This window comes from Miniopterus schreibersii (genome assembly GCF_964146895.1).
Source record: "Miniopterus schreibersii genome assembly, chromosome: X".
Lineage (NCBI taxonomy): Eukaryota > Metazoa > Chordata > Mammalia > Chiroptera > Miniopteridae > Miniopterus > Miniopterus schreibersii.
This window is the reverse complement of record NC_138104.1, coordinates 87,622,223-87,644,099: the sequence shown is the minus strand read 5'-3', so window position 1 is coordinate 87,644,099 and position 21,877 is coordinate 87,622,223. Positions and strand designations below refer to the sequence as shown.

At 42.9% G+C, this 21,877-nt stretch overlaps 1 protein-coding gene across 5 annotated transcripts in view; it reads right to left on the bottom strand.

Moving 5' to 3' along the window:
* Positions 1-21,877, bottom strand: part of DMD (dystrophin) — a gene marked incomplete at its 3' end in the record, with an annotated part of 1,946,774 nt that overhangs the window by 914,291 nt on the left and 1,010,606 nt on the right. For 2 of the 5 annotated variants that reach the window (XM_081125530.1, XM_081125529.1), the window contains exon 1: positions 9,066-9,218. The exons of the other annotated variants lie outside the window; for them this stretch is intronic. Of the gene's footprint in view, positions 1-9,065; positions 9,219-21,877 lie in introns of those variants that run through there. 5 annotated transcript variants of the gene reach the window in all.

Below are 21,877 nucleotides of genomic sequence, written 5' to 3'. Positions count from 1 at the left end.
AGTAGCCCCACAGATTATGGTAAGAGTCAAATGAGAAGGTACATGAAGTTGCTTTGTAAATGTCAAGGACGTGCCAAGTTACTATCATCTTATACTATGTCTCTCTCTTATTTAGGAAATTTCTTCCATATGTGTATAGAACAATGTTTATTGCTTTTTAAAAAATTCTATTAAGGGAAAGTGAACTTGACGCTTCTTTTTCAGTCCTATAATTCTGTAAAATGTGTTTGTGTAATTAAAAACTGCAGTTAGATAAAAAGATAAAAGGTAGGGATGGAGATGGAGGGAGGGAGGAGGGAGGAGAGAGAGCGAGAAAAAGAGAGAAGGGGAGGGAAAGAAGGAGGGAGGACTGGGTAGATGAATGCATGGAAGGGCAGACAGACGGGTAGATAGGCAACCAGGAAAACAGATACATAGTATATACATGATCTTTGTCAAATTACTTAACTAGTCTTCCTTCAGTATTATGATATGTAAAATGGGATAATAGTGCCTATTTTATGGAATTGTTATTAAGTAAGGTAGTCCTGGCATGCAGAGTTCAGTAAGTATTGATTATTTCGGCTCTTAATAGCCTGTCACATATTTCCATGCAGCTTTAAGCACAGGGGAGAGACAGCCTAAGGAGAGCTATCAGTTACTGAGCACCCTCTATGTGTCTAAGCATAGACATTTACAACACTCTGAGCCATAGAATCATGAAAAGAAAGTTATACACCAAATGTTAGTTATGGTTTCCAACTGGTGCTTGGATTTTCATAGCAGCATACTAATAAGAAAGCTAGACCTGTAGTCCTGCTGTCTGGGTCTAAATTCTCATTTTGCCATTTCCAAACTGTTTAGACTCAAACAAATTACTTAATTTACTTGTATCTCAACTTCCTTCTTTTGAAATTATTTTTTTTATTAAAAATATTTAATGTTGACACTATTGCAGATGCCCCCATCCCCTCCCTGCCTTTGCTCACCTCCACCCACCCCAGCCTTTCCCGCCCTTGGCCTTCACCAAACTATTGTCCGTGTCCGTGGGGTATGCATATGTGGTCTTTAGCTAATCCCTTCACCTTCTTTAGCCACTTTCTTATTTTTTAAATCGAGAATCCAATTTTAATGGATTTTAAAAAGTAATACAATGTGTTTGTTTGTTTTTAATCCTCACTGAGGATATTTTTCCATTGCTTTTCAGAGAGAGTGGAAAGGGGAGAGAGAGAGAGAAACATCGATGTGATCAGAGGCACGTGCCCTTGACCAGGAATCGAACCCGGGACACTTCAGTCCATTGACCTACGCTCTAAATACTGAGCCAAACCAGCTAGGGAAATATGATGTGATTTTACCATGTTATATTCTTTGTGCATATGAAAACAAGAAATTGACAATACATTCAATATAAATGTGAGCATGATTAAATGTGACCATGTTAAAATTAATGCTGGTGTTTCATAATGTGTTTATTTAAATGTATATGTAATTTAATACTTAGAAAATATATCCCACTTCCTCATTTTTAATGTGGGAATAATAGTGATACCTACTTTAAAGGTTTATTTAGAAGATTAAATAAGTATATCCATGTAAATTACTTAAATCTATGCATTTTATTTAGCTAATATTACATTACTACTACTACTACTATACTGGACCGTTACTTTAGTAATAAGAAAACAATAATTTTTAAGAAGTTGAAATGAGGAGGAAAAGGTTTGTTAAGGTATTTTGAAAATTAATTGTAAGTTAATTGTTACTTTATTCATTGATAGTGTCTCGAAATTGTTCATATCACTTCCAATAAGCCTGTGAGCAATAAATAAATGTAAGATCCTACCTATCCCAACTCAGGGCTAACTTGTGAAGCGGCTTATCAAGACTACAGAATGAGCCTGGCTGGCGTGGCTCAGCGGTTGAACATCGACCTAGGATCCAGGAGATCTCGGTTCGATTCCCGGTCAGGGCACATGCCTGGGTTGGGGGGCTCCATCCCCAGTAGGGGGCGTGCGGGAGGCAGCCGATCAATGACTCATCATTGATGTTTCTCTCTCTCTCCCTCTCCCTTCCTCTCTCTGAAATCAATAAAGACATATTAAGAAAAAACAAAGACTATAGAATGAGGTGATTTGTTTCTTTTTTCCCCCCAGAACCCCCTCCTTTTGATAAAAAAAGATTATTGTAAAAGATGCTGTGATAATTCTTTACACTGGAGGCTATGGACGTTCATAAATACAAAATAAATTCCTCCAGAATGAAGTCGAAATTAATCTTTGTAGAAATACCATAGCTAAATATAGTTTCTGGCAGTATATTTTTAAATGAACTTCATGTATACCAGTAGCGCTAACTTGTACTCATTTGAATGCTTCTGAAGACTTCCCTTCAGAAGTTAATAACTTTTCTAAAATAAGTCAAATCGTGCAATTTGATGAATATAAATTGCAGCAGTTCTACTGCTGTTGAAATCGTTTCTGAGCACTAGAAGAAGAGTTCACTTGGCTACTGTCGTCACATTGAATGCCTTCTCTGAGGTGCTCACAATAATAAAGTGACAGATCGATACGCATTTTGTTGTACACTACTTCAAAAAAGACCGCACGATTCCTACTAAAATTTACAAATTGTGCAATTAGCAAAAGGCAGCTACGGCTAATACATTTCGAGCACGATGTCATTCATCTTCGTTAAACTGATGTGCTGAGTCTAGCAGAAATGTCTCCCAGGTCTGCTCTTGATGAGCCAAAGCTAAAGGGATACACAGAACCAGCAGGCAGGCATCTAGTGGGGGCTCCAGTCAATTACCTCTTCTTCGGAGTTCAAGTTTCTGTGCCTACAGCACTTCTTGTTCTTTGCATAGGAATTTTGCATTTTTATTGAACATCAATAAAAACTATATAGTTTATACTGGACACCCAAAATGTATCAATAATCCTAAAACAGGTAATATTTACTGAGTGTAACTGCCAAATATGATCCACAACAGTCTGCATGGATCATTTTCTTAGCTCTCATATTTATTCTCTGAGGCAGGCAGCATTAATGTGCCTATTTTACAGATGAAGCAACTGGGGCCCAGAGAAGTCAACAGCCTCTCAGCTATACAAATATCAAGTATTCACTAACTTTACTGTTCTGCTCATGCTATAGATATAACATGTTATGAAACAGACGTGCAATAGGTATCGGTGGGCTAAAGGTTGAAAAATTGATTGCAATCGACTCTACTACTTAAAGACAAGAGACGAGGGCCTGGAAAGCCTTGGATCAGTCTCGCATTGGTCACTTACTGAGAGAGGCTGGATGTTTTTACCAGTAAATTTCACATTTAGAGAATATCTTAGTCCGGGTTTCCTCAAGGGAGATTCTGAGACAAGGCTTCGTGTAAAAGTGATAGAACAGGACGCGTTTCCAGGAAACACTGGTTAGGGAGTAGAAAAGTGGGACTTGGGAAGGAAAAGAGTCCCAGCGCGTGTGGCCTAAAAGTGCAGGGTGACAGTGTAGGTCACACTTCTGAATGTCTCAACTGGAGGCGAAAGAGCTCAAGTATTTACATTTATGCCTCTGTGACCCGCAGTCATTGATTAAGGGCTCCCCCCACAGGGATGGAAATTCCAAGACACCCTGCGCTCTCCTTTGGCCTGCTGGCTGTTGGTGGTGCAAGCACCCCAGAAACAAATGAACTAACAAGACAAACAAATAAAACTCATAGGCGCAGACAACGGCACGATGGTTACCAGAGGGAAGGAGGGGTAGGAAAGGGTGCAGGGGGTCAAGTACATGGGGATGGAACAAGGTTTGATTTGGGCGGTAAACACACAACGTGATACACAGATCGTGTGTCACAGAGCCGTACACCTGAAACCTACATGAGCCTATGAACCAATTCACCCCAATATAATTTTAAAACAGATGCAAAGAGACAGATAGAAGTGGAGCACTAATAGCATCACCTACAGAGAATGCGTTTCTTTCTTCATTTGAGAATAAAAATAATATCGAGGGTTATCACGAGGCTGAAACAGAGCGGTGTGTGCAGAGCACTCAGCCTGGGCACTGACACACGACACTCGGCTGTCAGTGGCGAGCATATGTGGCAGTCTTGTGAGGACGGACAGTAACACTGTGAAGGACCAGGACAGCGCACAGCACGTGAAAACTTCAATGCTGCTGTCACCAATTATTTTTCCTATTGCTGTCACTAGTGCTGCTGGTGGTATAACACCTGAATTAGGATGTCACTGTTCTACTGAACTCCAAAGCCTAGAAAATGCTTGGCCACCCAGCACTATATGTGGAGGTGAGGGTGCTGCTGTCCCAGGATCTGAACATCACAGAAGAGGCAATGCTCTCACCAGCTTTGCTGCTACAAGGGTGTTGGGCAAGAATCTCAAAAGACAAAAACAAAGGGAAGCACCTGGTAGCTAGTAAATCTAAGGCGCTGTATTTCTTGGTAACACGAACGAGAGTAATAGCAAAGGAAAGGATGTTTCCGACTTCCCTCCTGATCCCTTAGATACTGACAGTCCTTTCGAAGTTGCTGATGCAAGCTGAGTGTCTTCTGCTACCATGAATGGAAGCACTTGTTCCAAACATCTTTAGATGAGTGTGGTCAACTCCGAGGAAAGCAGCTAAGGAGAGGGGTGAGCACAGCAAGCTACGCTGGCGCTAAAGGAACTTGCTGCGTCTCCTGATCCTTGGATGAAAATTGAGGCTCTAATGAAAATGACTGGAGAGGCACATACTACCTAGAGGCACATACTCAGTATTAGGAGAGGGCAGGGGACAATATTAAATCATTCTCTATGTAACGCTGTCTTGTTTGACTTGTCCCCGCGGGTATGTATTACTATTGTACCTTTTTGACTTCAGATAAAATGTATAAAAGAAAAAAAACTGAGGTTAATTTAGAACAGATAGAACAGCTGAAGCGAGGCCATACTATGTCTTAAAATTATATTCTGATTACAGCAGAAATCAAAAAGTCTCAGCCATTTTAAGAAAAGAAAAAAGAAAAAAAAAAGAAAAAAAAAGCTGACCCACCCTGCTCTCCCAAATTAGGAGTCTACATGAAATGGCTAAGCAAGTGACATGGTGACTGCCCTTTCCCCAGGGGAAGAGTGGGCTTAGGGGCTGCTCGAGTTCTCCAGTCACACACTTGTTTAAGGACCAGACGATGAAACTACCTCCTCTTTGCCTCTGGAGGTAAGGGGTGTGGCCAGAGTTGAGTGACATAGTGACAGTCATCCAGGGAGTTAGCACAGCTGTCCCTTTCGCAGGCTGAGTCCCTGTAGGCGTTGTTCCATAGTCGGGCCACGAAACAAGACTGCTCCTTGTAGGAAACACCAGGACTCCTCGCTGTCGCCTACGTCTCCATAAGCGCAGGCAGCGAGGGTTGGCAATGGGAGTCCTCACGCCACTGTCATCTCTAGTAGAGGGAGGTGATGAACATCACTGGAAATTCATGGGGACCCTTACTGACAGATCGACATTAGAGCTACTCACTAGCAGGACAATGAACCAAGGTTTACTTTTTGTTATTTACCGGCAACAATGGTTTTCCTTTTCCTCCTCTGTTTCATTGGGGATACACTCAGTGTTTGTTAGTGTGGGTCCACCAGTGTTTTTCGTCGGTTTGGCACTGCCGGACTGCACGGATTTTCCCCTATATGTTCACACAGATAGTTGTTTAAACAGCCCTGGCCTGTGACTATTATGCGCTGGCGAATAGGAGTCACGCGCATACATGCCAACACACCAAATCCTGCACACGGCGTTAAATTCAAATTGTTAAACTGCTTTAACTTACTCAACAGAAAAAGGAAAGCAGAAGGAGCTTCCCCAGCATTCCTTCAAGGTTCTCTTTCAGATGCATACCACATGTGAACATATTGCAGTCTTCCTTTAAGGAAGTCAATAGGTTCAATTTGGAAGTAGGTAACTGTTAGGTACTGATTTTTAAAGCCAGAGACAGTGTGTAAATGCATAATTTTCATATTTTGCACAACTTGCAACTATTTTAAAGAAGACTGGTTTTCACTGACAAGTTTTCTCTTTCTTCTAAATATAATGATCTTTAGTCTGATCTGGGTGCTGGACAGTTCCTAAAGTACCTTGAGAGAGGAGATGCTCAGCGGCTTCATAAAAGCCATACCAAAAGTTCCTGGATCCTGTATCTGCCCCTTCACTTATCTTTTTAAATAACATACCCACAATACATATATCCTGTACTCAAATCCAAATCAAAGTATGCCATGCCCTTTCTTTCACTGACTAATAAATGTGTGGGTACTACGCTCCCCAGAGAATGAAAGTGCCCTTGGGCATTTGTTTTAAGATCCTGTTAATTACTGTAATTGTAAAAGTGAAACAAAAATTCTCAGGTTTTGAAATTGCAACATGGGGAGGGGGGAATACATTCTTAAATATTCTGGAAAAAATCTTCTACAAATAATGTCGTATGAATTTCCAATGACTCTAACACCTCCAAACAGAAAAAAGAATTAGAAAATGACTTTGATATCATTTTTTGACCTTTAAAGTAAACTAGTAAAATATATTTTGTACACTCATTGAATGTGTGCTGGTTCCCCTTTATTTCACCACATACAAAGGAAAACTATAATGAATTTTAAAATATATGTTTGTGTGTGAGTCAAGTGTTACCCCCCCCCCCAAAGAAGCGATTTATATTCACTCTCAAGGTGCTCTTATTAGATGAGTTCTTAGGCATATTTTGAAAAAATAACAGGTTACCTGAAGATGTCTCTATTAATTTAGATATTTCAATTGAGAGCAAGGGAATATATAAGAAGAAAGGTATTACTGGGGTGTACTGCTATACTTTTAAAAATAGTTTTAATCTTTATTGTTGTTATATTTCTTTTTATTGCTTGTGCATAGAAAATTTCTTTTTGGAATTATTTTCATTAAGGAATATTTAATAATTAAGTAAGCACACTAAAGAACACTGCAAAATGTTATCTTAGACCAAATCTTATAGAGCCTCCACATGCAATGTGAACACTCCACCACCGAAGATAATATACAAGGGTACTCAGGTTTGAAGTACTATGGAGATTGTTGGGCCCTAAGCCATAAATCCCTTTTGAAAACCCCCTAAAATCTCAGCCATCGTCTTGATTATACAAAATAAAAAGTGGAGCTCTAAAGCAAGGGAGCGCAGATATTTTACTGTAGGCTGAACTGTGTGACGAGCCACATTCCTGCAGTCACCTGCCCTGGGAGAAAAACGAGTGTGCCTCTTAAATGAAATCCTCCACGATATTTGATATTTCTGTTCTTGCAAGTTTACAAACAAGCCTCTCCTAAAGAATCCAGAGCTTTTCCTCCCAAGACCAAAGCAACAGTGCATGAAATTGAACTCCAAAAGAGCCACCATTCGGCGTGACTTCTCGGCTGACACAATTTAGATATTTATAGCTTTGCGAATGGGCCACTGGAGAAGAACCTGAAGCTTCCTCCAGCCAGGGAGGATTAATGGGCGCGCGCACCTGGTAATTGCGCCACTCCATCTTCCTGAAAGCCCTCACGCCGCCTCCCTGGCAGCGGCTGTAATGAGAACGCACTGGAAAATATCAATCTGCAATTCCACAATTTAATCTAAATAATAAAACTCGGTATCTTTTCTCCCCACGCGCGCTCCAGATGTGAGAGCGCTGACAGCGTTCAAATTGCAAACGCAGGAGCTGAATGTCAGCCTCGGAGGGGAGCATGCCTCGCTTTCAAAGGAAACCTCCCGGGGGGGGGGGGGGAAGAGGGGGAGGTTAGAAATACAGCCAGAAGATGTCACGGCATTAGGGTGTGCAACAGAGACCCCACGACTGTCTCCTCTTTGCTGAGACGCAGCGCGCGTTGTAAAGAACGAGTTCGCTTTCGGGCAGAGGCATTTGCAGTGATTAAATCACAGCCCAAGTGGATGAAAGGTGAAACTTAGAGGTGTAAAGGTATCTTCCGAGTTCCGCTACCTGTTTATTTTGCCTGCCTTTTCGAAATGCTGCCTTGGAAGGAAAACCTCATTTAAGAACTTTGTCAACTATGGATAAAAGATCGATCATCCTGTTTTATCACCTAGCCATATGTTAATTGCAAAAGTACTTGAAATAGAGAGGTGTGCAATGGCAGAGTGTCCAACTCAAATAATCTGTTACAAAGACATTTCCATCTTAAAACTTGAATTGAACAAACCAAACTTTTGAGAACAGTATTTCTGCCCCAATAAAACACCATGTAGAGGTCCAACCTAGTGCTTAAGGTGGTGGCACCTTAAGAATTTTGAAATTCCCAGGAAGGCAGCAGTGTATATACATAAACTGAAGGCAGCTTTCAAAAAAAATCAAGGTGCTCCAAACAAAGCTGATTTTTACGATAAAGTTTGATGCTACTCCCACTGAATGTCAATGACTGCTTTAGTGAGGCAGGGAGAGACAGTTCACTGCAAGCACTAATACTAAAAGTTAATTGCTGCCTTAACGCACAGGCACCAAGATTCCCTTGAGCAGGAGTCTCTTCAAAACACCTTTAAAAGCAGAAGAGGGCACGAGCATTTAAAAGAAAACAGGAATTCCCTGTCACTGTTCAACTCTGCTCTTCCCTCTTAGGGTATGGAGAAAGGAAAGGCTCCAGGAGAGGGAGTGGATATGAACTGCCCCCTCCAGAGGAACCAAATAAATTGGCTGTAAGAAGGAGACTTCACAAGCTGGACAACCAGAGCTGCTCCGAGAACCTTGCATTTGGGCTACTTGCCCTCACTGCTGATTTTCAAAATAAATGCTCCCTCCAATGAAGTGGTTTAACTTGAGGACAGAGAAATAACAGAAGGATGCATTTTGGAATGCTCTGGTTCCCCCAGCCCTCTATTCTGTCTCTGACTAGCTAGTGCAATATCACTTAATCAGGACCCCAGCGTTCCAAGTACAAAGCATCTCCTCCCACCTACTGCTCACACGCTCCGGCATCAGAATAGGAGACTTACAGAGAGGCAGCCAGACCCACGGTAGAGCACTTTCCTCTCAACAGATGGCTCTTCGGCACACACACACAGGCACACGGCTGCCTACCTCGCGAAGGTGTGCAAAATGCCTCTTCTGGTCCCCACGGATGGTTTTAGTTCAGAGCAGCCAGCGATGCCTCTGCACAAAGCTTTGCCATTGCTAGTGTGAAGAGAAAGAGCTGCTGGGATGCTGAATGGCACATCAGCCAACTTTGTGTGTAGCAGAGGCTCTAAAGAAAACCTGGGCTGAAGCTCTGCTGGATCATGGATTGGACTCAATTCCACTGAACGCACAGCCTGCATTACTCAATGGAGACTGTTTTCTGGGAGCGCTTAGAGCATATTTGCCTAGACAAAGGCAGGCCCCTTCTTCCTCTCCCCAGTTTTTGAATTACTGTGGTAAACGACAGACCTGATACCTTGAGGTAGATCGTTCGCTGTGAGCAACATGAGAGGCGTCAAGGGTCTCATTCAAAACTATAGCTCCAGTATCTACAGCAGAGGTGGCACTCGATAAATATCTGACTCAACAGCCAATTGATAAGAGGGTCAAATTAAAAGTTGCTGAATTATTTACATACTGCAATGTAAGTAAAAAATGATTTAAGTAAATCCGTTTATACAACATTTTAAAAGTGTGTTGAAAATCATATGCATTATTTGTGTATTGTCCCAGCAATTTCTAATATCATAAGATTTCATTATAATGGTCCATTCATCAGCGGATGACTAGCAGACTTCATTTTAACTCACTGATATAATATAAGCTCTACCTGTGCACACGCATACTTACTAGTCCTCTGGAGCCGTTCATCAAGGCCTTATATTAAACTTGCATGATGAATTGGATAAAGGGCTATCGTTCCTCGAGCAAGTTTTACTTCTACAGCAACCTCTCAATAACCCTAAATTCACAGGCACATTCTTTCCCGTGTCGCTGTGCTCCAACAAAACCCATGCTGGCAAGGCGCCCTCGGGTTAATTCCTGAAGCCAGAGGGAAAGGTTCCAGAATGCCCTGCCTCCCAGGCACACACCTGGAAGCAGCCTCTGGCAAGCACCTGTCTGCAGGCACAGGTGTGTGCACGTCGGGACAGCTGAGGGACACACGCACCTCACTTTAGGTAGATGACATCCCTGATGTGGTGGGCTTCGCTGTGCTGTTGACGACAACAGCTATGCATTACAATGTGCTTGTTTAACAAACAGTGAGTAAGTGCACCCAAAGCAAAAACGAGAACTTAACAACCTACGCGGTGCTGAAGTGTTTGTGTATCGCAACTGACTACTGGACTCTTTACTGCCTGCTCCCTCACCCCTAAACACCCCCTGAAGGAATCCTCAGCTTCTGTACACACATCCCCCAGTGCTGGGCGCTGATGTTATGTGTAGTCTCAGGAACACCAGCAGCCTCCCCGCGTGTGTCTACGCCCATAACAGGTGTTCAAGAACTATCTGTCAAATGGCCAGATAAATGATACATGAAGGAGAAACACACTTGATATTTCTATCTCCCAGACAGCTATTACAGGCATATGATTTTACAGGAGTTGCTACTTGGGGTGTCTATCTTTTCAATCAACTTTTCTTCTCTAAAATATCGTTGGCAGTCGCCTTCCGGGCAGATTAAATGTGATAGAGCCTGGTACTTGTGGGGCTATTTCAGAGCCATTGGTGCACCCCTGGAGCTCGCTATGCAGCTTGGCAGATGCAAATACATGCAGTTTTGATCTCCCTCCTGACTCTAACAACAGATTTTACAATAGAAGGAAAAGCAGGGGCCTTTTATTGATAAGTAATGAATATAATATGTAAATAGGCAGCCTTTCCCTTTGAGCCGCTCGCAGCCACCAGCTCGCAGATGAAAGCGGATCAGGCCTTCCTTGGCTAATGGGGTGGTCTGCGGCACAGAGGTGATCGGAGCCTCCTCTGCAGAATGCAAATGACACATCCTGAATGGCAAAGGATCAAAGCTCACCTAAACGCTGTTCAGACCCGCTCGTCATGTTCTCATGCTTCGGAGAACTTGAAAGGAGAGAGAAATTAGAATTGAAAAGAAATGTGCTTTCCACGGTGTCTACCACTGTTTGGATTTTCCGTGTGTCTGTCCCTTCTGGATTACCGTGTTGCAGCCCATGCTAGGGCGGCAGCTGAGATGTGTGTCGCGGAGGCAGAAAGACATGAGAGAGTCGTGGCTCAGCGAGCCACAAGCTGTTTGACCTTGTGCAAGTTATTTAAACTTTCTGCCTTCCACTTCCATGTCTGGGAATGGGACTAATAATACCTCATCAGGAGGTGGGGATTAAATAGATATTAAAGCAGTCCTCCTCAAACTTTAATGTAATACAAATCACCTGGGGATATGCTTAATAATGCAGAGTCTTTGTAATTAGTCACTAGGTCTGGGTGGCTCCTGAGAGTCTGCATTTCTAATCAGCTTCCAGGGGTACCGGTGCTGCTGGTCTCTGGATCCCACATTTAGCAAATATCAGTGGAAAACACCGTTACTCTCCCAAATGATGGTGAGCTTGTGTCCTCTTGCCATTTTTATTTATTGCATGCTTTTCCTCAGTATCTATTCAACCAACAATTATTGCATGCTCATTCTATGGCAGGTGCTGTGCTGTACATAGAGATTTCACAGATTATAAAGACAATGCCCTATCCTCTGGAAGCTCTCAATCTATTTGAGAACCAAAATAATCTACCACCACAAACAGCTTGGGCACTGAGAACCAAAGTCACCAAACCCTTCAACTCACACCGCTTTCTGTCTACACGAACATGACTACTTATCATTTCATGGTCTTCACTGACGTAACTTGCCCATCCCAGGAGACTCTTGCCCAGGCAAATAAGTTGACTATTTATTACAATAATTTCCCAGAGTCCCATCAAATCTTTGACAGAAGGCAGCAATAGACTTCACACCCTAATACTTTCTAAACTGTCTGCCTCAAAAATCCTTACTGTACTATTTCTACCAAACCTAAATTATAATGTCACGGTCATGATCCTTACCCCATCTTAATTGTGCCCCCACACTGAAACACCCACCTTGAACCAAACTTTGAGTTCTCAATAAAATCCAACCTCACCCTTCCTCCAGTGAGACACTTCAAAACTCTGTCAAGGTTATCAGAAATGAACTCAACTCTGTCTTATGAACAGGTTGTATTGGTGACAATAGGGGAGCTGGCACTCCACAGACGGAAAAAACACACACGTGACTCCAAAGCAGGCTACAAGGAGATAAGCCGTGGTGCCAAAGAGTGGATTCAGAGACCTTAGCCCCTTTATTGGTCATCCCAATTAAATATCCAATTTAAGTATAATCCAAACCTACATCCACAACAAATCCCCTAGCCCCCTCTCGTCTCACCCAGGCATTTTGATGGCATTACTGGTACCACCATTGACGGTGACAAGGTATATGACAGGTTTATACCCCAATACATGAGGGTGATAGTAACCCAGACTATGGACAAGGGGAAATCTTTTGGTGGACGTGATGCCTGAGCTCAGACTTGAAGGAGGTAATTCCAGAATTGAGGAAAACCCAGCATCCAGACAGACACTACAAGAATATGATATTTTCAGGAAAATACACAACTGGAGAAAAAGCACATTTGGGGGCAATAGTGAGACTTGGGGTCCAATCATAAAAAACAGGCTTTCACGCCATGTTAAGCAGCTTATTCTATGGCTACTCAAAGTGTGCTTATTGATAGGTTCCCCAGGTAATCTTTTTTTCTTTTCTTAACCTTATTTTTATTGTTGACATTATGACAGATGTCCCCATTTCCCCCCCTTTAACAACCTCCACCCAGCCCCCGCCCTCCCCTTCCCTCTGGCCATCACCACACTGCTGTCTGTGTCCATGGGCTGTGCATATATGTTCTTTCTCTAATCCCTTCTCCTTCTTTCATCCAGTCGCCCCTCCTCCCTCCCCTCTGACAGCTGTCAGTCGGTTCCATGTATCCATGCCTCTGGTTCTATTTTGTTTATCAGTGATTTTTATATACAGGTATAAATGCTTCTCAAGGTCTGAGGAGCATTGCATCTGCACCATGGAATACTACGCAGCTGTGAAAAAGAAGGCTCTCGTGCCCTTTGGGACAGCATGGGTGGACCTGGAGAATATTATACTAAGTGAAATAAGCCAGGCAGGGAAAGACAAACATCGCATGATCTCACTTATATGCGGAATCTGAAGAACTTAATAAACTGATGAACAGAATACATTCAGTGACATAGAAGCATGGAACAGACTGAGGAACCTCAGAGGGAAGGTGGGGGTTGAAGGGTGGGTCAGGAGAGATTAACCAAAGAGTTTATATGCATAACGCATGGACACAGACAATGGTGTGGAGAAGGCCTGGGGCGGGGGCTGGGGGAGGGGTGTAAGGGGTCAATGGGGAAAAAGGGGAACATCTGTAATACTTTCAACAATAAAGATAAATTAAAAAATAATAATATTCTCAAGGCTATGGGAAACTTGAATGACTTTAAGCAGGAAAGTGACAGGGCTGAATTTGCATTTCAGAAAAAAATTACTCTGTGTCCATTCATTCCTTCAGGATCTATATGCTAGGCATTAACCTAGGAGTTGGGAATTCAGCAATACTTAGGGTAGATTAGGTGAATCTCCCCATTCCACATTCATTCAACAAACATTTATCGCATGCCAATTTTGATTTGACCTCTCAAGCTTGATTTAGAAACAATCCTACACTGATGACCATGTTTTTAATGCAGTCAACTTTTGTCCACCAGGACAAGTAACTGTTGAGAATCTCCCAGCATGCTTTACTCAGAATTGCTTTACCCTATCAGGCTGGTGACTCAACATGCAAGTTTTTGTTGATGTAATTTTATAGAATTTTTATTGTAATGATATTTGCTGTATTGGAAGTTGACCCACAGTACAAGTTGTAGTACAAGATACCAATCAATATTGGTTTTTAAAATGAACAATATGAGATGTACAGGTTGCAAATTTAAACTTTAATATTAGAGATGATAAGATCAGTACTCTTTTTTGCTTACATATGCAGAGGATCGCCCTTTGGTGGCTGAAAAGGGAAACAATAAATTCTAAGTGTGTGGAATCTGTCTTTTTCACAATAAGCTATGCCTTATCAGAGCTCATACACACTTAGTGTTAGGAGCTCGGAAAGCTAGCTAGCCTGTTTCATGCATGTTTTATTCTTGCTTTCTATGTGCAAACATAGTGAAGGCCAGTGAGCAATGAGTTTTCAGTTTTACTTTATTCCAGGTTGCTTTGACTGCTTGTGATCTACTGGGCTGGGATCATTCTAGTAAAAAAGTGACCACTGTGTCTAAATATAAGGAAGGCATCAGGTCCCTGACTCAGTTCCTTTGTAGCTGCAGAAACACTGAATTTAGTTCCTCAAGAAGCAAGCCTTGCACTAGAGTGGAACTAGGCTGTGATGATCAGCCTCCTTGCTGGAGTGTGGCTCCTTCCATCACGGGCGATCGTGTTGAGGGGTCCCGCATTACCCATTTTGGAAGACAGGATGCTCTAATGGGAAAATCATGGCTCTGAAAGAAACCAGACCAAGGTTCAAATCCTGCCTTCCATACTCATCAGCTGTAGAACTTTGCACAAGGCCCTGGGCTTCTTTGACAATCAGTTCTTTCATTTACATAACAGCGATGATAATAAAAACATCTGCCTTGCAGAATTGTTTGGAGTATTAAACACAATAAAATGTATATAGCACCTGGCACTTAGTGGACTCAATAAATATTAGGTTCTGTCAGGTTATTAAAGACCCACATAAAATGCAAATTTGCCTAAGTCACAATAGGCACTAATATTTTTGAACAGATGAGTTAATTGAATTGGGAAGCGAGTTATAAATAAACTCGGAGTAAAGAGGATATCAGTCTATTCTCTGAAGTGCGTGAAAGGCGGAACAAAAAAGGGAGGGTTGTAGAAATAAGAGTAATATCCAAGAAGGCAGTGGGCTCCAGTTTTCAGAGCCATTGGAAGTTAGGTCTGAAGATATCACCAAACCATCCTTGGGGACCCTGAGACCAAGTGCAGTAAAATAACTTGCCTAGGGCCTAGAGTTAGAACCCTGCAAAGCCAGAACCGAAAACCCCCTCGAAGGGGAGCGCTCAAAAAAGATTTAAAAAGGTGAAAAGAAAAATATTAGCTCAGGGTACAGGACTGTAATCCCTTTGCCTCTGTCCCCCCAACAGGAGACACTGCTCAGCGTAGCTCAGCGACATTCCTCGGCCTCCAGATGGAAGTGCCAAACTGCGGCCGGGGGATTTCTGCCATTCAACCCTCAGGACCACCCGCACTCAGGGCCAGGGAGAAAGAACGGTGCAGCCTCAAGGACTCTGAGCCGTGCCTTTTCCATGCCGATCAATGGCGATGGGTCACCAGAGAGAGCGCATCCAAGGTACAGCTTTTATGCTGCTGTCCCAAGTCCCTTTAGAGACCGCCGTGGGTCTGAGGCGACAGGTACTGCCACCGCCTAAGCAGCCGCGCACTGCAAGGGGCCCTGCCTTTGAAGGGTGTCTCTCCAAAGACGCCTCTGAAGCGTGTGTCTCCGACCCATACTTCTTCCCTGACTCCCGGACTCGAAGCCACACACACTCCTTTTTATTTTAACGTGATGTCTAACAAGCTTTCAAATTACAAAAGCAAACTCTTGCTTCCACCCCCCCCCCCCATCTAACAGATCCTCCCATCATTTTCTCCATTCCCCCCACCCTAACCCTTACGGTCATCCTGGGCTCCTCTCTTTCCTTTACACCCCACGCCACATTTATTTTAAAACTCCCCAGCGGGGCTACCCTCCCAAGGTGCCCCAAATTCATCCCCGTCTCATTAGCTCCACTACAAACACCCCGGGTTCCCATGTGAATGACCTCGGTGGCCCGTCCCCGCTTCCTCCTGCGCTGCGCGATGGTCCGCTCTCCACTCGGCTGCTAGTGATCTATCAAAACCCGTCAAGTCATCTCCCTTTTTTCCCTAAACGATGACTCCACGTATATAAATTTACGGAAGGGACAAAATTACACAGATGGAGAGCTTGAGCGGTTGCCAGGATTTAGGGGCGGGGAGGAGTCTGGCTGAATGTGCCCATAAGGGAGTGGCTGAAGCTAGCTCCTTTGTGACGCTGGAACCCTTCCAGATTGTCGCCGCGGTGGTTACACAACCCTATGCATGGCATAAAGTTATCACAAATGCACATACGAATGAACATACGAATGAGTGCATGTCAGAACCGGCGGGTCTCAGTCAAGCCTATTAATTACACCAATGCCAGCTTCCAGGTCTGAATATTGTATATGGTTGTGCGAGGTGTAACCATTAGGGAAAAGCTGGGCGAAGGGTACTCCAGACATCTCGAAACTATTTTCGCAGCTTCGATGAATCTCATTTGCTCCAAAATAAAAAGATTAAAACATACCACACATCCGTGCCATGCCTCGAGACTTTGCCTTTGCTGTTCCCCCTCCCTGGGAGGCTTTTCCTCCCTGTATGTGAATGGCTAATTCCCTCGCTTCCTTGAGATTTCTGCTCAAAGATCATCTCACAGAGGTCTTCCCAGTCTGCCATATATAAAACAGCAAGTTCCTGTTACTTTTTTCTCCATCCCCCTTCCCCTGCTTTAGTTTTCTTGTTAATACTACCCTTTGGCATCTGACCTATTTGTGTATTTCACACTTTTTCTAAGTTCCCCAATAATAGATGAGCTCCTTAAAAAGAGGAGCTTTGTCTGTTGTTGTAGGGTTTTTTTGTTTGTTTTTTTTTAATGCTATCCCTGTACCTAAAGCTGTACCTGGCCCATAGTAGATAGTCAATAAATATTTGATGAATGAATAAATCAGTGAGCAGGTGAAGCTGCCAGAAGGAAGAGCCATGCAGAATGGCTTAACGGGAAAATGTTGGTCTTCACTTTTCACTCTGACAAAATTATTCACATTCCTTGACACTTTTTGAAAGTAAAACAAAACAAACAAACAAACAAAAACACACCTGGGAAAAGAGAAAGGGAACTTGTCCTTACTGCTTCCATGATACAAACAAAAACAAATAGTGTATCAGCAGCAGATGTTTTCCTTTTCATAATGTACCTGAGTGTTCCCACGTCGAACTGCATTATGGACAGAACACAGCACACATGTGTAAAACCATGTAGGTAACTTCCCTGGGAAGAATCAATACAGGCAGTGCCCAGCTTACAAACAGGCTGTGTTCTGCACATCTGAAAGGCAGCTGTTTAATGATCTGCTAGACGGTCTCTAACCTTTCCGGCTGGTTCACCAGCCCCTCCCTGGGCATTCAGGCATGCCCTATTCCTTGGAACCAAGCCTGTCCCTAACCAGAGGAATCCAGTGTGGTGAGATTTCATAGGTTAGTCCACAAAATAATATTTCACCTATAAATGAGCTGTAGTAGTGTATAAACAATGCCGGTCTGATGCTGCAGGCTGGGAGTAGGCGTTCAAGTCCTTAGACTTCAAGGGAGTTTCATGACACATTTACACCAGAAAAGCAATGCCATGTGTGGAGGGAAGTGTGGGCTTTGAAACCTGGCACATCATGGAATCAAACTCTCACTCAGACACTGCCTTTGTGATCTTGGTCCAGTTTCTTAACCTCTTGAAGCCCTCATGTCCTCAACTGTAACTTGGAAATAATAATGAAGACTACCTCCCAGGATTGTTTTGAGGATTAAAGGAGATAAACATTTAGCACATAGCTAGAGTTCCATAACATTACATCCTATTAAGGCTCTTTTAATTAGTCCGAGATCTCTAAGTTATGAATGATGGTTTACGCATCTTGATAATCCAACAGCTTAACAGAATCCCGGGTACACTGTCAGTGCTCAATACATGTCTGATGAATGAATATTAAATAAGAATGTTGATATTCTTGTTATCACTAGAGAGGATGTATTAAAGGGCCTTTAGTGCTTGAGAATCTATCCCTCTAAGAGATTTTTTTTAAAAATTGTTTTAAAATATATATATTGATTTCAGAGAGAGGAAGGGAGAGGGAGAGAGAGAAATAGAAACATCAGTGATGAGAGAGTCATTGATGGGCTGCCTCCTGCACGCCCCCTGCTGGGGATCGAGCCCACAACCCTGCATGTGCCCTGACTGGGAATTGAATCGTGATCTCCTGGATCCTAGGTCGATGCTCAACCGCTGAGCCAAGCTGGCCAGGCCCCCTACGAGGTTGTTTTCACCTTCTTCCCTTTCCCTTCTCATTGCCCACTCACAAGATTGCTAAAAGACCACTCCTCTCCCTCCCCTCCTCACCCTCCACTGGGATGAGCATTGGAGAAATAGAAAAATAAATATCCTTCATCTTGCATTTTTTTCTTCGGTTGGAATTTTTGCGTCAATATTTAGTAAAATTCATTTTATTACGTAGATGTCTTCATTAGAGGGGGAAAAAAAATACCTCATTTATACAAGCTAAGCATGGGCTGCCCACTGCAGCATTCTTTTGACTTTAGTATGTGGGTCCCACCTGCTGGCTGGGGCCTGCCCCATCTCTGAAGCTCCTGCTGGCCCAAGGAGAGGATATGAGGACTCCTGCAGAAGCTGTTCACTAGAATGATCTCCTCGTCCACCCTGATGAACTACTTCTCTTGAGGAGACATTAGTCCACTGGTTCATTCCTTAAGTGATTCCCAGGCTCTCGAGCTAAATTGCTGACACCTGCTATAAATGCTCCCCAATCCCGGATGAACACATAGCTTTCTGATCTCTGGAGTTCTGGGCAATGATCCTGTCTAGTTGTGCCCTACCTTCTCCTGGTCCCATGCACACTGCCATCTCGTTTCAGCCTTATCATTAAATTCTTACCCTCCTTGCCTAGAAACAAATGTTAAGAATCACCAATCTTCTCTTTGAAAGAGTTGAGGCAGTTTTAATAATCTCTAAAATAACTTTAACAGACTGACACCAAATCATGCCTTGACCAATTACAGTTTTTAAAAAAATCTAAATCCCCTGAGGGGAAGTAGGAAAAGTATGGAAATGACTTTAAGAAAGCAGTTGAAATATATAACAAACTGTTGCTTAATATTTAACCTAAATTTTCCCTGCTGGGCTCAAGCCAATTATTTTTCTGCCTCTGATGGCTAGTGCAAATAATTGGTCTCTCTTCTCTTTATCACCTCCTTGAACTATTAAGTCTTCCCTTGATGTTTTCTCATGTATGAACATGCCAGAACCACTTATCCTGGTTTTGTAAATAATTGCCAAAAATTATCAGGCCCACATACACTACACAAAAAATACGCGGTACTTGTCAAAATTCCTCAAGCCATAGCTCTTCTGTCCACTGACCGAACATCTTTCCTTTTTCTCCCTGCTTTACCTGCTGACGACTCAAACAGGCTGTCCAGGTAATTCGCCCCTCCTTCGAGTTGACTGGCTGATCTGTCCTTGGTTATACTGGGTGGATTTTTCCTCTTTTAGCCCCTACATATAAATTGTGCAGAAAGAAGTATATCTGTGCTCTAAAACCTATTAGACTAATGGATAAATTCATGACATGCCATGGTACCACTAATTACAGAAGCTTCCTTGATCAAGTCAGGGCAGTCTATGAGATGATCAAATCTCTAAAGCTGACATGGATTTGTCACAAAGGAAGGGCATGACTGGGTTCCATTATAGGTCATGATTTTAGGGCCTGGTTTAGAAATTACTGCCCAGGCAAGGGCAGTTAATTGATCGATGCAAGCTTGCATTGTAAATGTCGCTCAACATCACACATGCTTTGTATTATGGATTTGTCCTTTGAGGTCCTGAAGAACAGAGTTCTCATAGTCTCCCAGCAAAAGGCCTACTGGAAGAACCAACAAAATAAAAGTGGGTATTTGTTTAATTGTCACTTATTCACATCACTTCCATCTTGGCTCTTTAACACCCTAAGTGCATGGGTTTCATAGCTTCTTGGAGAGAATTGATTTCCTTAGTAAATATTTCTTCATTATCTTCCATCTGTTAATAACTATGTGCTGCATGTTAATGAAACTCAGGGATTCCCCAGGTGATTTTGTTTAAGTAACAACCATTATTTTTAAAAATGAACACCGGCCTGCTAGTAACAGAATGAGCATACTGCATTGTGTAACCATTAGCTGTGATCATTTTATCTGAACCATTCTTACTCTTGCCATTGATTTCTGCAGGTAGTATTTAGGCTGGGATCAGAGACAGGGACTTGTTTTCCACGTGATGATTCACATACAGTGGTACCTCGGTTTTGGAATGTGATCCGTTCCGGAAGGCTGTTCGAGTTCGGGAACATTCGAAAACCGAGGGATCCACCGCCGACCGCTGGGCCTCGGGATCTTGCCCTCAGCGGAAGCCGCGGGGCACGTTCGACTTCCGAGGCGTGTTCGAAAACCAAAGCATTGCCTTCTGGGTTTATGGCGTTCGTAAACTGAAATGTTCGTCCACGGAGATGTTCGATTTCCGAGGGGCCACTATAGATTTAAAGTCTTAACCTTGGTTTACTTATCAATATGTTGCTCTAATCAAGCTGGCTTCCATCACGTTGGTTAAGTCAAATATCTACAATGGTTTCCTAAAATGACTAAGAAGTATAAATTCGTAAAAGGAGGCTGCTGTGCATCCATATACAAGGTGATGCTGGTGAACCAAGAAAATATAGACAATCTGAAAACAAAAAGCTGCAGGAGGTTTGGGTGACAGTGCTGGTAAAAGTTTTAACAATAACTATAAATGCGGCCTCTCCATGTGTCCATCTGTCCACAATTTCATGCCATCTGCCCCTGTTCTAGAGTTGCCATGGAAGAGAGATCTCCACAACTTCAATTACCTGATTTTTATTTGGAGAAAAATGGGTGTCATTTCAGTTTTATTTGAGATAAGAGTTTTATATTTGTTCATTCTATCATGTTTCTTTTTTGTTTCCACTCATCTTTTTTCCTTAGAATGTATACTTTTTTTTTAATTTTAATTTTTTTAAATATGTCTTTATTGATCTCAGAGAGAGGAAGGGAAAGGGAAAAAGAGAGAGAAACATCAATGATGAGAGAGTCATTGACCGGCTGCCTCCCGCACGCCCCCTGCTGGGGATCGAGCCCGCACCCCGGGCATGTGCCCTGACTGGGAATCGAACCGCGATCGCCTGGATCCTAGGTCGATGCTCAACCGCTGAGCCACTCCAGCCAGGCCATACAATGGCACCTCAGTTTTCGAACAGGCCTCGGAAGTCGAACATGCCCCGCGGCTCCCACTGAGGGTGAGATCCAGAGGCCTAGCTGTCGGCTGTGGATCCTTCGGTTTCCGAACGTTTCAGAACTTGAACGGGCTCCAGAACCGATCACATTTGAAAACCGAGGCACCACTGTACTTTATTTTTTATAGCAATATGGTGACAACAAAGGAAAAGTTGCGCATACTATCTTCTCAATTTTGAAAGAAAGATAGGAAGGAAATATCATCGACCAAGGATTTAATTTCGGTATGTGTGGTAAGTTTTTTTCCTTAATGATTATCCCCACGATCTCTGCTTTACAAGTACTTTCTCTATTTGCCTAGCTGTCACCTACAAATTGATAGTGGGCTGTATCCATGGGTATTAGAATTTTACATCTCCTATTTCTTGCACTGGTAATGTTCCTGTTTGCCCACAGATCCATTCCTCTCAAGTCCTTTGCAACCTACACTTCCCCAAATCCCTTGCAATTGGCTTCCTATTGGATCTGGGTGATAGAAAACAATGGTGAGGGATTGGTAGGTGGAGGGAAGAGAGAAACACCGGCATTTCTTTCCATTTCTCTCTGCTTCTGGTTGTGACTCCAGCAGAAGTTACATATTCCCTGTGGTTCCAGCGTGGAC